Source organism: Ovis aries, chromosome 5 (assembly GCF_016772045.2).
Source record: "Ovis aries strain OAR_USU_Benz2616 breed Rambouillet chromosome 5, ARS-UI_Ramb_v3.0, whole genome shotgun sequence".
NCBI classification, from domain to species: Eukaryota; Metazoa; Chordata; class Mammalia; order Artiodactyla; family Bovidae; genus Ovis; species Ovis aries.
Genome location: NC_056058.1, coordinates 104,073,642 through 104,089,069, shown reverse-complemented (window position 1 = coordinate 104,089,069; position 15,428 = coordinate 104,073,642). Strand labels below are relative to the sequence as shown.

At 44.0% G+C, this 15,428-nt stretch overlaps 1 protein-coding gene and 1 long non-coding RNA gene across 3 annotated transcripts in view; one reads left to right on the top strand and one right to left on the bottom strand.

Moving 5' to 3' along the window:
• EFNA5 (ephrin A5) overlaps positions 1-15,428 on the top strand; it is a 292,897-nt gene that overhangs the window by 185,595 nt on the left and 91,874 nt on the right. The window lies entirely within an intron of this gene.
• The window catches only part of LOC132659848 (uncharacterized), a 79,924-nt gene that overhangs the window by 36,592 nt on the left and 27,904 nt on the right, over positions 1-15,428 (bottom strand). The window contains exon 2 of the long non-coding RNA XR_009600753.1: positions 1-15,428. This exon is cut by the window's left edge and continues 36,592 nt beyond it. This is a non-coding gene — a long non-coding RNA (uncharacterized LOC132659848).

Sequence of the window (15,428 nt, the reverse complement as noted above, 5' to 3'; positions counted from 1 at the left end):
CCTGTGAAGCAGAGACCATCTTTGCTGTGTCTTTGGATCCTTTCGTAAGTCAGGAAGGGCAAGAAGTAGGTATGTACAGAATATGGTTGAATTTAATTTTAAATAAAAAGAGTGAATGTTGACTGGATAAAAATGCAGACAGTGCTACAACATGTTCATTTGCGGAAAAAGAAATTCTTCCATTTGAGCATTAGTGTATATTTCACTAAGTAATCGTGTCAGAAGTGGTAGTATGCTGGCTTTTCCAGTCTCCACAAAGCCTGCGCATGTGAAGCATGTCTGCAGGGCACTTTGGACGTAGAGATATGTATTATTCTATGTGTTTTCTAATGACTTTTTAAAAATTGATACAAGCAGGCACTTGCAGGCTTTAGATATCACCTTGCAAGAATTAAATCAGTACTTTTCAACTGAATTTTGGTATTTTACCTTTTTTTTTTTAAATAAAAGAGGTATTTTCAGACTGTAGTATACTCTGGAAACCCTAGTTCATTTACTTTTTTTCAAAATTCACTGATAAGCTCTATTTTTTTTTTCTTTTAATTGCTTTCAGATAGTATAGCAAATTAAGCATGAGGGCTCTGGAGTCAGAAGCTCAGAGACTCAGTTTTCTTATCTGTAAGATGGGGCTAGTCATGATTCTCCTTCATGAGAGCATGGTGAAGATTGGAGATAGTACCTGTAAACTCGTTTTTTTTATTATTCTTTTTTTTTTCAGATTTTCTTTTCTTTCTTTTTTTTTTTTACTTTACAATATTGTATTGGTTTTGCCGTACATCAACATGAATCCACCACGGGTGTACATGTGTTCCCAATCCTGAACCCCCTCCACCTCCCTCCCCACACCATCTCTCTGGGTCATCCCAGTGCACCAGACCCAAGCATCCTGTATCCTGCATCGAACCTAGACTGGCGATTCGTTTCTTATATGATATTATACATGTTTCAATGCCTTTAAACTCTTCAGAGTACTTGGCACATGCTCACTCAGTACATGGTTAGATTCTTTTATTTTAACTGTGATTTGTGTAGGGAGGGGGTTGTGTGTTTGTTGGGGGAAACTGGGAAGAAAAGTCTCAGGGACTCCCGGGTGCTTGCTAATTCATGAACAGCAGTGGCCTTGAGTGACTCCTGAGAAGACTTGTGTCTCCTGTAGCCTTAAGGCCCTTTGGCACCGGTAAATCACTCTTTTTGTCCTGGAAAAGGGTGGCTATAATTTAGCTTTTTAGAAAAATATGTTTTCACTTATTGAGGTCAGTGCATTTGTGTCGACCAATTGAAACCTGACGAGGAAAATCAAGGGTAGCCTGGGCACTGCTCAGTGATGACTCGGATCAGGTTTTAATTAGCCCCAGATGTCGAAGGAAGTGCTATTTTTATTATCCATTACCTTGCACTTGCTTACATATTTGGGGTTAGAGATGTTTTATTAATTATTTTTGTTGGCAACCAGGACAATAGTTTTGACTTCTGAATTGAAAGTTGCTAACCTGTTTAAACAGCACCAACCATCATAAAAAATGAGCAGCGCTATTTACTAAACAGGAACAGACCTCTTCATTAACTCATTGTTCACAGGAGGGCAGGCTCCATTTTTATTCACACTCTTCCAGACCCCATCACTAACAGATTTTTTTTAATCCAAATTAAAATTATGTTTTGAATTTGAGGTCAGTTTTTTTTTTTCCAGCTTTTCTGAAGTATAACTGACTAATAAAATCGTAAGATACTTGGAGTGTACCATGTGATGAGTTCATTTGAGGCCTTTTAGTTGATATGAATTGTCAGCATGTATTTGCATCTCTTTTAGTGTAGTATACCTTCCTGACTGAAAGGTTAGCATTGCTTTGTTACATGTTTGGGGGCAGCGTGAGAGAAGTATAACAAGTTCCATAAATAAAATGAGGATTTTGGTTTAGGAAGCAGGCTAATGAAGTCTGAGCAAATCTAACGATAACAGTAAATGAGAGTATGAAAAGAATTCAGTACTTTCACAAAAATAAATACGCAGGGAGGCCCATTGGTTCCAGAAGTAAACTCAGGTGAACCCCGTCCTATTTATTGAGACCGATCAGCTCCAGTTGGTGTGTTTATTCCTTTGCCCCTGCCACTTTTTGGCACTTTTTTACATGCTGTCTAGAAGTTTGCAACTTTCATGCAGTATATTTTTTCCTGTCTGACTTTTATGACTTCCCCCATAAAATGTATTGGTTGTCTGAGTCTCACAAATCCTAAACTACTTAATGTCTGTGGCTGCATCCATTATGCTGTTCTCTGTGTGTGTGTGTGTGTGTGTGTGTGTGTGTGTGTGTGTGTGTTTTCTCAGACATCTGTGTAGATAGCTTCTGAAATTTACAAAACCTTTGTAACTAATCCCTTAGGTTGACCTGAGCCGGGGCAGTGTTTGTTGCTGCTAATTACACAGAGCAAACCTGTGGGAAATAGGCCCTTTGTTAATCGTGACTTTGAGCCAGCAACTAAGTATTCCTGCATAGTGCTGGGCGTGCTGGGCGCGGAGGTGCTTCTGCTACGGACCCCCCACCTGCCCCAGCTTCTCCGAAGATGTCTGGCCGCTTGCTTGGTGTGCATGTTAATCAGTGCATGAGGAGGAGAAAGGAGTCGCTTTCTTTGGCATCTCGCTGTAAACAAACATCTGGATGATAAGGTGCTGGTGGATTATCAGGTGTGACATGACGAGTAGTATTTCTATCATGGCGTCATATATCCATTAGTGGGTTTTTTTTCCCCAGGCTTTTCCCTTCCTATGGTTTGAAAACGTGCTCCTGTATTGCAGTAGTTATCCCTAAAAATGGCCAGAAATCCCATACTACCCATGAGTTATGCTACCTCTAAATATCAGCCTCTGATTGATAGCTTGTTAAAGTGAGTTTCAGAACCAAGGGAAACTCTCTTTAGAGTAGGTATTTGATTTAGGGGTTATTGATTTGCATAATTAAGCAAAGAAAGTACTATATAATTAAAGATCTACAGACATTTACTCTTACCTGACTTAAAAAAAAAAAATCGTATATTGCAGCCTAGATTAGCCACAAAAGACCCATCCTATAAAAAAGAACCAGTACAGCTGGAATTTAGTCAAGAGAACCCAATAGAGAACCTTTCACCTAGTGGCTTAGTTACTATTATCAGGTCCCCCCGAAAGTACATAGGATCAACAAGACACCCGAAAAAACCAAGACATGTAATCAACATAATTGCCAGAGGTTCTTTACAAATGCAACACGGAAAACTTTTGCTGTAGAGCAGCAGTTACTTCAGGTAGAGAAAGCCCTTTTTTGGCCTTTCCTGCCTTTTCATAGGCAATTCTAGGTCTAGGTTTACAGCTGTGAATGGACCAGAGAGAAATGGGTTCCCCCACATGTTACTCTCTTGATTTCTTTTTTACTTTGAAAGACTGCAGATTATTTAATCTGCTTTAGGAGAAGAAGCAGCGCTAAGTTAGGTACAATATAGAGACAACCATTTTCGTTCTGTTACTGTTCTGTTTAATATCTCCTTTACATGTGTTGACCTGTCCATTAAATTTCTCCTCAGGTTCTTGCCCAGTAACCTCCCCCTTTGAAACTGTATGACGCATTGTTTCCTTTTTGTTTTGGCCACCAGGAAGCTCAGCTAGGTTTTGTGTTCATTTGCCACATAGCATCTTCTGTTCACTGCCCCATGCTCTCTAGCAGTGCTTACTCATATTAGTACCTGCTCAGGACATATGTACTCAATCAGCAGATGTCTGGCTTGAAGTGTTTACCTTAAAGTGGACTTCCCATTCTCTCTATATTTGGCTTTTTTTGTTGTTTGCTTTTAAGCTATCTAAGATCTAAGTAGGGTCATTAGTTCTGATTCTTCCTAGTGAACCCCATTAAATTATTTCACGAAGGAGTCAGGGTATGATAACAAATAGGAAAGGAATGTGCCCCGTTGTGGATGATGACAGCACGGTTTGGTTGTTACTCTGTGTGTGTGGGTCTCTCTCTCAGAGAGAGAGAAAATACACGTTTTAAAGGTGGCTAAATGGACTGAGAATAAAGTATTTCTTTAAGGAGTTAGAAAACCCTGACACATAAAATTTTAGTTATTGGAGTTGCTGGAAGGGTAGTGAAGTATTCCTCCCCAAACTCTACTCAGATATTCTCATTGAACTGGTCATTTTCACTGATTTTATAGTTGATTTTGAACCAGAGGGGAGAAACAGCAGGAATAGCAGGGTCTGTTCTGGAAACTCCGAACAAGTCAGTGATGGCTTTGTTTATCAGTTCAACAGCCGCAGAGCCCTGCTTCATGAGGGAGACATGAAAATATAAACTTGGAAAGGTTTATGCATTTCTGTTCAAAGTATTATGTACTCTGTTTCGCTCCCAAGAGTGTAGTTCTTTTAAAACTCTCAAGCCGCCCTAATAACTTTCATCTCCTGTTCTACCGATTTTCGAACTTTACCATTTCATACGGGGGCCATGCTGTGAAAAATGTGAACTTACTTTGGAATTCACCCTCGTAAAATACTTAGACATTTGAAAAGGATCTGAGAAGTGTTGGTATCAATTAACAACATCCCATTGCCCCAGAAACAGTTCAGCCTGGGTATCTTGAGACCCTGGAGTAGTTTAATCTTCGGACAACAATCCAAGGGTCTTTCTCACTTCGGGGTGGTACAGGTGGGATGACCTCGGGAGGAACGTGTATCCAAGGTTGGGGATATCCTAGAAAAATCTACCTTCTAATGTCTGAGTCCTGGGCAAGGTTACAGCACTAACAGAGTCCTTGAGCAGCCCCCCAAATTACACTGCCTTTTCAGGCTCGGATCCCCTTTTAGGCAATGCAGCAGGTTAAAATAACTTCTGAGGCACTTTGAAAGTACTGTACTACTGAAAGTCTTAAAATCCCTTGACAGTTTTCTCCCAGAAGCCTCAGCAAATGCTTTGACGTTGACAGGAGTGGCATTTGGTTTCTCTTGAGTTCCTTGGAAAGTTTGTATAAAGCACCCTCCTTCACCCAAACCCTTGCAGTTGGCTGTGCTGAATTTTCGTAGGGATATCACTGAACGTGACAAGCCATCCGCCGTTTCACACTCAGCTACCTGAGGTCAGTGATACTGATAGCCAGGTAGGTGTGAAGTGTGTGAAATGGTGAGCCGCCTCGCAGGAGTGGGGCGGGGTGGCAGTGGGACCCATTTGGAAAGAGAGTGTGTGTTCATTCACAATGCCAAATTAATTATTAACGCTCAGTACTGTATACCTTACAGGGAGGGGAAAAGAGACTTCACAGTGCTGCTGCAATGCCTTTGCTCAACAGGGAACGTGTTACAAATGCTGCTGGTGGTAACTTGAGGCTGTGTCCTTGCACAGCTTGTGAGTAGGCATGTCTCAGTCCAGTAAACGTCTTAGCCTAGAAGTTTCTCTAGGAAGGGGCAGCCCTAGTGCCGAGGCAGGACGTAACCGCAAATTGCACGGTTGCTGTCCAGGCAGTGGGGCAGAGCTCTTCTAACAGAGAGTGATTCTGGTGGAAGTGTAAGCGCATTGAATGGTTGCGGCCTGTTCAGTTGTGAGTTCCCGCAGTTCGTCGTCTCACTCATAATGGCCCTGGGGACGCGTCCTGTCTGCATTGTCTTTGGTTTCCGGGCTTCGCCCTGCTCCCTCCCGCTGGCACGTTAGCCAGCAGCCATCCTAGAACAGCTGCTGGTTTCTAGCTGCTGTCTCTAGAATGAGTGACTCGCGGCTGAAACATGGTGGCCTGGTATCGGTAATTTTCATCCCCAAACAGAGGTGTCAGATGGAAATGGTGTTCCTATGTTAGTGTTTGACACCGGCAGGCCTCGCGTCTCATGACAAAGCTGTGGGTCTAGAGACAGGCTCTCCAGCCTCTTAAAGCCGTCCCAGGGCAGTTTGGGTAGGGGACTGCAGTCGAGCCAGTCCTCATTGCTATCTCAGAGATGCGTGGTTGCCTGCTACCCCCTCCTTGTATTGGGTTAGCCATGCTTGGAGAAAACTCAACGAGGGTTTCTGATCCTCTGGGAAATTTTTACATTCAAAACTGGAATTCAGACTGTCTGAAATCCTTGAAAACTCTATTCTGGCTGTTCTCTGATGGTGAATATTTTGTAAAGTATAAGACAATCTGTAAAATATTATTGATTACATGGCAAACTCGGAGAAGTGACAGAGACAGAGGTTCTTTGGCAGGGAATGCGGGCTTCTGTGGCTTCTGCAACCAGGCAGACACGTCAGTGAGAAAATCAGGTGGATGTACAAACTCGGGGAGTAAGGACCTTGTGGAAAGAACAGCTGCTCACCTGTTCTAGCAGAATATTTCCCTAGAAGAAGAATATGGAACCAAAGAGGCCAGATCTTTGAATTTTTCACCAGAAGGCAGAAATCTGTACGTGATATGAAATTTAATCCATATCTGGATTTCTAAACATTGGTTCAGATCAGTCTGAAACACTGGATTGGCCAACACTCACGCATATGGCACTGAAATAGGTTCACTGTCTACCAGCTTACAGTCTGGCTCCTGTGGTATTTATTTCTAAATCATGAAAATGGTACATTACATGTATTAAAGCAAAGGAAAATATAATTATTAATAAATTAGAACACTGAGTCAAAACATGTTCTGGAGCTGGAAGAGTGGGCTGTGATGTGATGACCACCCCATGTCAAATTATAGTTGGCTAAACTGTATCTCAAATGGTGAAGAATCTGCCTGCAGTACAGGAGACCAGGGTTCAATCCCTGGGTCAGGAAGATCTTTTGGAGAAGGGAATAGCAATCCACTCCAGTGTTCCTGCCTGGAGAATCCCAGAGGAGCCTGGGGGGCTACAGTCTTTGGGGTCACAAAGAGATGGACATGACTGAGCGACTAACATTACTACTCCTAAGCTAATTGTGTTTTCACATTCTTTTAGCTTTGAGAATTTGATCTATTTGTTGTTCAATCACTCAGTCATATCTGACTCTTCGAGACCCCATGGACTGCAACACGCCAGGCATCCCTATCCTTCTCTATCTCTCGGAGTTTACTCAAACTCATGGCAATTGAGTCGATGAAGCCATCTAACCATCTCATCCTCTGTCATCCCCTTCTCCTCCTACCCTCAATCTTTCCCAGCATCAGGGTCTTTTCCAATGAATCAGCTCTTCGCATCAGGTAGCCAAAGTATTGGAGCTTCAGCTTCAACATCTGTCCTTCCAATGAATATTCAGGGTTGGTTTCCTTTAGGATTGACTGGTTTGATCTCCTCACAGTCCAAGGGACTCTTGAGGGTCTTCTCCATCACCACAGTTTGAAAGCATCAGTTCTCTGGCACTCATCCTTCTTTCCCTTCCCTGGAGAAGGAAATGGCAACCCACTCCAGTACTTTTGCCTGGAAGATCCCATGGACAGAGAAGCCTAGTAGGCTACAGTCCATGGGGTCGCAAAGAGTCGGACACGACTGAGCGACTTCACTTCATCCGTCTTTATGGTCCAACTCTCACATCCATGCATGACTACTGGAAAAACCATAGCTTTCACTGTATGGACCTTTGTTGGCGCTGTGATCTCTCTGCTTTTTAATATGCTGTCTAGGTTTGTCATAACTTTCCTTCCAAGGAGCAAGCGTCTTTTAATTTCATGGCTGTAATCACTGTCCCCAGTGATTTTGGAGCCCAAGAAAATAAAGCCTGTCACTGTTTCAGTTTTTTGCCACGAAGTGGTGGAACCAGATGCTATGAATGCAGGGTTTTGAATGTTGAGTCTTAAGCCAGCTTTTTCACTCTCCTCTTTCACCTTCATCAAGAGCCTCTTTAGTTCCTCTTGCCTGTCCGCCATTGGGTCTATCGTAGCCACAGTTCTTGACCTGGCACACAGTTCTAGCAGCCTCTCCAGTGAGCTGTAGCCTACGTTAACACACGACCATATCCCTAGTAGAAATTTAGAGAAAACAGCCTGTTTGTCATTGGTGAAGACACAGCTCTTCTCAGCGTACGTATACAGAGTACAGTCGGGAACCTGTGACAAGCTGGCTGCTCTCATTTGGGGGAATTTAAGAAGAATAAAAGCAAAGATGAGTAAAATAAAGACATGCAAGACTCACGCTGCACTGACTGCAGCAGAGCCCGATTGTGAAACCCAAGGCCTGGAACGCAGAGCTGGGGAAGGAGCTGGCTTTCTCGGGCCAAGAGTCGACTCGTGTGGAAGGAAAGTTCCAGAAGTGGAGTTTCAAAGTGTTGGCCGTACAAAGGCTACAGCTTCAGACACAGCATATCTCTGAGCAGATCTGCAATCAAAACCACATCTTGGACGAGGGCAGGGCTGTTTGCAGATAAACAGCGGGGAGCGTCCCTGGAATGAGTGGGAGCAGTCCCCCGGAAGGCATGGCATAGGTGAATGAAGAGTTCAAGCAGGTGCTGGGGTTGTGGGGAAACCCCCATTTATGGTGTTGAGACTCCTGCAGGGGCTAAGAATATCAAAGGTTTATTCGGATATCCTCCAGCCTTTTTTCATCAGCTCGACATTTGCCTGCCCTGGTCTTCCCAGCTTTATTTCAGCGGAGAGTGTGATCGGATGACACAGGCTCGAATTACTGATTGCTATCTGTCTGTCATTCTAGCCCCTTTACCTCCCACAGGAGTTGTACCTTTTTTTGGTGCAAAATAAGCTGCCTGGGCTGGCCTGGTGTGCGTCCTGTGCCACAGATGCCGCTAATTAACTTGATTGAGAGAGGTTCCTGGGGTCCGGTTGCACAGTCTGACAAGTCCCCCTGTCCTGGGAGGCACCGTACTGTCATCTGATGCAGGCTTCTGGCTAATGTCCTTTGAGCAGCGCTTACTGGGGAGTCAAGTCTTTGAGTCTGCTTTTAATATGAAAGCTGCGGAGTGATGGTTGCTCATGAGCAAAAGGTATATTCTTTAGGGTCTGAGATTAAAAAAAAAATCTCAAGGGACCTTGACTAACTTCGTCTAGGGTGTTAGCCTCTATGTTACAATTTTTCTCATTACTAGTACTGCCAAGATCAGTATGTGTCATAGGTAAAAGAAACCTAGTCTCAGCTCATTGCAAGCATAGACCCTTACATGACTGTTGTGCAGTCAGTGATAAAACAAGTGTTGGGAAGGACTGGTTTGACTAGCTCTGAGATCTGCAAGATATCTAGTTAGTATAGGTGAAACCAGCCTGAAGCACTGTGAAGATTAGAGTTGTTTTTTCATTCCCTCAACCTCTACGTTTATTCGCTCTCTTTTCTGGTGTAATAAATTATTCAGATGCATTTTATATTTCGTATGTGTGGTTTTGTGCATGTATGTTCAATGGAGGGCTATAGCTTTTTCTACAGTTTCCAGGATTTTGTGTATGAGTTCAGACTTAGGGCTATTTATTCTGACTTTATGCAAGAATATCTTACAAGAGCTATTTCTGAGATATTCTGACACAGACATCACTTACTAAATGTTGAAATGATAGAGACATCTTCAACTCTGTATAGGAACTACTGCATATGTAATATTAATTTGGCTTCATCATTCCTTATAAATATAATGCCAGGTTGTGAAGGGAGATCGTGAATACTTAGGCGGATAATTGCTTTACAATGTCGTCTTGGCCTCTGCCGTACAACAGTGTGAGTCAGCCAAAAGTATTCGCGTGTCGCCTCCCACCCACCACCCCTCTAGGTCCTTGGTCACCATTCACACCCGAACTGATCATCAAATACATCCCTTTGGCATCTTTTGGTATAAGGTGCACTTTGGGGTATTACTGTTATTGACGTGAACTTGAGTCTGTTCCCGCCAATGTGCAGTAAAGCCAGTCTGTATTGACACCAGCTTGTGGTGACAGAAAATACGGCATTTTATTGCAGAGCACCAAGCAAGGAGACCAGGCAACCAGTATCTAAAAGATAGGCTACCCAGGTGGTGCTACTGGTAAAGGGCCAGCGCAGGAGACGTAACAGATGGAGGTTCAATCCCTGGGTCGGGAAGATCCCTTGAGGGAGGGCATGGCAACCCACTGCAGTATTCTTGCCTGGAGAATGCCATGGACAGAGGAGTCTGGCGGGCTACAGTCCATGGGGTTATATAGAGTCAGCCATGATGGAAGCGACTTAGCACGCATTTAAAAGACACGAACTCCCCAGTGACTTTTAGGCAAGAGTCTTTGAAGGCAACATCGGGAGTCTGGGTGGCAGGGTGAGTGATCAGCTACTGGCATGAACATTTTTCTGAGCGGTTGGTGGTGAGGTAACAGGGTGATGTTTCAGGAATGTCAGTCCTCGGCCTTCTGGTTCTAACCAGTCTGGGGTCTACGTGCTTGCCGTCAGCAGGTAACGGGAGGTGGTGGTGTGGGAGCGTCTTGGTTTCTCAAACAACTCCGAAATACTGTGTCACTACGTGCTTCCCCTCAGCAGGAGCTAGCGGGCCTACGATTCTGTTGTGCTAATCATTAACAGCTTGAGTCTGCTCTTTAGAACTCAGGGAAGGCCGAGCAAGAAGCAGGGGACATTGAGGCGCTTGTTTCCACGAGGGCCCCACAGGGTCCTGCTTGGCTTCATTGCCCACTTTTCTTTGATACTCATCAATCCCCAGAGGACCAGGGGCAGGACGAGAAAGGGAATAAAGTTTTGGGTAGAGAAGTTAATCATAAACTTGGCAGAGGACCTTGATTTTAGGGGGACTGGCTTTTTATCGCCACAGTTCATGGTTTAGCATCACTAAGCAACATGGCCTTGCCTTCTCCATGGCCTGCCAGAGGACTCACCTGTCCGACAGAGTAGTTTAGTGTCAGACATCCAAGCTGCCTTATTTAATTGGAGGATTGCTATTTCTATCCTCACCTGACCACCGTGAGACTTTGCAGACCACGTACTCCAAAATGAAGGATAAAGGGAAGATGGTGATGTGGTCTTTATCAAGCCCAGAGAATACAGAATGCAGTTGGGACCATGCACCAGATTTAGAAAAGAGCATCTCTGTAAACAGATGCTTCTCATGTGTTCTCAGCTCTGTTGGATTTCAGAAAGGGAAGGGTTCTGTGGGCTGGGAAGGTAGTGAGAGATTTATAGAGGAGCTCGACCACCGCAAAAGCCCAGGAGAGGGGTGAGGGAATTGGAGGCAAAGGGAGAATGAGCCGGGGCCCATGGTGGGGGCTTGGTTGGCAGGCGAGAAGGCCAGGTTGGCAGAGGGTCCTGGGAAGCTGGAAAGGTTCTATGGTGCCAAAGCAGGGCGGACGTGAAGGGACAAACGTGGGTCAGAGTTGTGCTCATAGACAGGGAGGCTTCCGGGCTCTTTACTGGGGACAGCCTGATAAACTGGGCAAGGAGGCTGGAAAGGAATGAATCAGCGAGGAGGAGATGATGCTGACCCTCACCGGTGATGCCGAGCATCGCCCATAAGTGCTCTGAGCAGGACCATGGCGAAAGAAGTCATCAGAATTTAACAGAGGAGCTTGCGTAGAAGAGAGACCAAAAAAAAAAAAGAGCTTTCTCCCGATTTCATTCCATCGTTCTTGTGTCCATGTCTGTCAGCAAGTAGGGGATAGAGGAGTGGAATTTTAAAATGCTCACGTTATTCATGGGTAGTAATGTAACACTTTGGTGAATGGAAGGGGAGAAAGACTTACGGATTATTGAAGGAATGCTCACTTCGAAGGTTGTCGTGGAATTTAGGGACACATTCTAAGCTGCCATATATACATCATTAGGAGAAAGCGTTGGCCACTGATCGACTATCAGCTTCTCTGTTTAGTCCTCCAGTTTTAATCAAGTAAGACCGAGACAGGCATTACTGGGCGATCTGCCGCTACTCCCCTCTCTCTGGTGCAGTCTCCGTGCTGACATGCATATGGTGATTGGAGATCAGTCATTTCCAGGGATGTAGTTCATCATCCTTAGAAACCGTCCCGTGATGACTGGGTATCATTTGCTTTTGGTCCAGCTTGCAGGCTTACAGGAGCATCTCTGGCTCTTCAGATAAGCCTTGTGCAGGACTGGATGGCAGCCCCAGCAGCTGCAAGTTACTGGTCCCAGGACCCCCACTGGGGCCATTTTTCAGGAGCAAAAGCAGACGGCCAGAGAGTGCCTGTGTTGGCACCGAGTGGGTTATCCTTCTGGGGGAGTGGGGAGAGGCTTTTCCAGCTGTAGGTGTACTTCAGAGTTTTCGAGCCCCTCCTAATGAATTTGACACTGAGAATCTCATTCTTCTGGAACTATCACCTGAGAATCAGAGTAATTATTTCCTATTGCCCTTTGTGGAATACAGCTATAATTGCATTACTGTTAACGGTGTTCGCATTAACACTTAATTGTTAATGTCCTCCTAAATTTGGAGGAAATCATCACCCCTTCATATTTCATTGCCAGAAAAGAATTGTTAAAAACTCAATGAGGACCATCGGAAGTTTCCAAATGGAGAACAGAGAAAAGATGCTGGAGGTTAGGGGCAGAGTCTGTGGGATGACGGCCCTTTCTGGTGTGTGTGTTTGTTTCCTTTCAAGGTACTGTAGGGTTGCTGCATTTTGAGGTGAAGCCGCAATCTACAGACAGACGATCGCTGGAAAGGAACAGGGATTCCTTCGAGGCGTGGAAATGGCTCTGGGATTCCTAGTAGGAAAAGGGCAGAAACTTTCGTTCAGAGCTGACATCCTGTTTGAATGTTGAAAGACTCATTAACAAGAAAAGAAAGACGCCAGTGTGGCAAGGTCAGCCAGACGGTGGTGGGCTGCAGGCCTTGCCTCTCAGATGGTGGCGAACTTCTTCGTTTGCAATACACTGAACTGCCTGTTCACCACCAAGCGACTCCTCAGCTTCACCCTGCAACAGGAAACTGAAATGTTTTGAGTAGTCTTTATTCAGGCTTGCAAGAAAAGAAAAAAAGAGAGAGAGGAAATACCAGAAGTTTATCAACCTTTGAATCTGTTAGGGGGAATATTATCTGGGGCATAGATCCTCAAATGCCCCACACAGGCTGCACCGAAAATGTTCATTTGAGGGTCGGATGGGCGTCTCCGTGACACCCCTCCTAGGAGCTTTCTTAAGGGCCAGAAAGAGGAGTGACAGGCTCCACAGATGTCCCACCTGGGCACTCGTTCACGCAGGACCCAACCCTCGATATAACATTATATTGCTGCTGTCAGGCAGCTTTTAGTCATGTTTGAACAAGGGTTCCCACATTTTCATTTTGCACTGGTCCCTGCAAATGACATGTTGGTTCTCCTAAACACTCCCTGGTGGTTGGGGCAGACTGTGGTTTAAATTTCACCAAGCGAGCTAGAAGCGAGGTTTCCTCAACCACCCATGAGTAATTCAATTCTGCACTCTTTATCAACACACAAACTGGTTTGACAACATTGCAGGCTTGTTCCTTTTTAAAAAATGTCATTAAGTCAAGCAGCTGTATTTCCTTGATGTTTACAGGATGCCAAATAACCTGTTTGACCTTTTTTTTTCCCTCCCTCTCTTTTTACTTTTCAAGTGGAGTTTCTACATTCAGTGTAGGCTGTGGATTTGTGTTGAAATTTGAAGTAATTAATGAGCTTAGTTTCATAAATTTATTGTCTACTTCAACCAAAAAAGTTGTTAAAGCTGGTGGACTATCAAAAATGGTGAGGTTTTAACACCCACATACCCTGGGGCACATTCCTGAATTTCTAAGGGTTTGATTGTTTAGACCTGGAAGCTTTCGAAGGCGCCTTCTAAGGAAGGTCACTTGGCACTGGGTCAGTGCAGAAAGGACGTTTAATGGTTCCTACTAGCAGGGTTTGGTTTTTTTTTTATCAAGTTTTGTACTGACAAGTGAGGAACAGCCTCATTTATTGTATTTTGCTCTGTGACTCATTAGCTTTATTTCTCATAAACACTCTTCCCTCCCAACTTCAATCTAAAAAGGTCTATCATTAAAAGCAATTTTGTTTTTCCTGCCCAAGGGAGACTATTTTCAACAAAATATGTGCATTTTGACAATGTGAGTCTTGCCCATTTAAAGCTGTAAGTATAATTTCCTTTTTATTGGGTGATAAAACTTCCTTTCTGACAAAACAGAGGACAGCCAAGATTTCTTCCCTTTTTGGAAAAAAACTGTGATTTGGCATTTCTTTACACGTTTTAAAGCACATTTTACATAACTCTGCTCTTAAAAAGGAAAGTTATATGGCTTTGTGTGTTATCAGTTCTACAAGGATGTCAGTGGTGTTGAGCATCAAATGAAGCATAAATAGGTCATGAAAAGATAACAAAATGCTGTGCTGCATTGGAAAATTGAGATTTAAAGTCCTCATTCCTCTAATATAACATGATTCTGAATTGACTGTTAAAAAAAAAAAAGAACCCTGAAGCTCGGTTTTGATGTCAGCATGGATGCATACATACTTTTGTTACCTTTCCTGACTATTTGTGATCTGCTGTGCAAAGGAACGGACCTTGGCCGTGGGTCACTGCTCTCCTTCCTGGGAAAGTCAGCATGGCGGCATTTCTGAGCCCTGCCTCCGGGGGTGTTGTCTCCTTAGCGCTCTGAGCTGGCCTCCCTGCTGAAGCTCACTCTCTGATTTCACTTCTGGGTCAGTAAAGCCAAAAGGTGAAGCTGCCTTACGGACAGGCTAGGAGACAGGGTTTCTACAAGTTTGATCACCTAAGTGCCACTTTCAAAAGTTTTGCTATGTGCATGTCACCTGTGTCAGAGTTCAGTAATTATATTTTTTAAAAGATCGTAATATTTTTCATGGAAGTATTTTTATCCTTTTCGTATTTTTATTTTTTATCCTTTTATTTACTTTTATCCTTTTCGTATTTTTATTAATATCCCTAATAATTTTTCATGGAAACTTCATCAGTTCAATTCAGTTCAGTTGCTCAGTCATGTTTGACTCTTTGCAACCCCATGGACTGCAGCAGGCCACGCCTCCCTGTCCATCACCAACTCCCGGAGTTCACCCAAACTCACGTCCATTGAGTCAGTGATGCCATCCAACCATTTCATCCTCTGTCTTCCCCTTCTCCTCCCACCTTCAATCTTTCCCAGCATCAGGGTCTTTTCCAGTGAGTCAGCTCTTTGCATCAGGTGGCCAAAGTACTGAAGTTTCAGCTTCAGCATCATTCCTTCTAGTGAATATTCAGGACTGATCTCCTTCAGAATGGACTGGTTGGATCTCCTCACAGTCCAAGGGACTCTTGAGGGTCTTCTCCAACACCACAGTTCAAAAGCATCAATTCTTCGGTGCTCAGCTTTCTTTATAGTCCAACTCTCGCATCCATACATGACCACTGGAAAAACCATAGCCTGGACTAGACAGACCTTTGTTGGCAAAGTAATGTCTCCGCTTTTTAATATGCTGTGTAGGTTGGTCATAACTTTCTTCCAAGGAACTTCATATCCTTCTACTGAATATCCATTTGCCCTGAATGATGACTTGCCACAAGTAAGCAAATAAGGCCGTGTTCTTGAAAC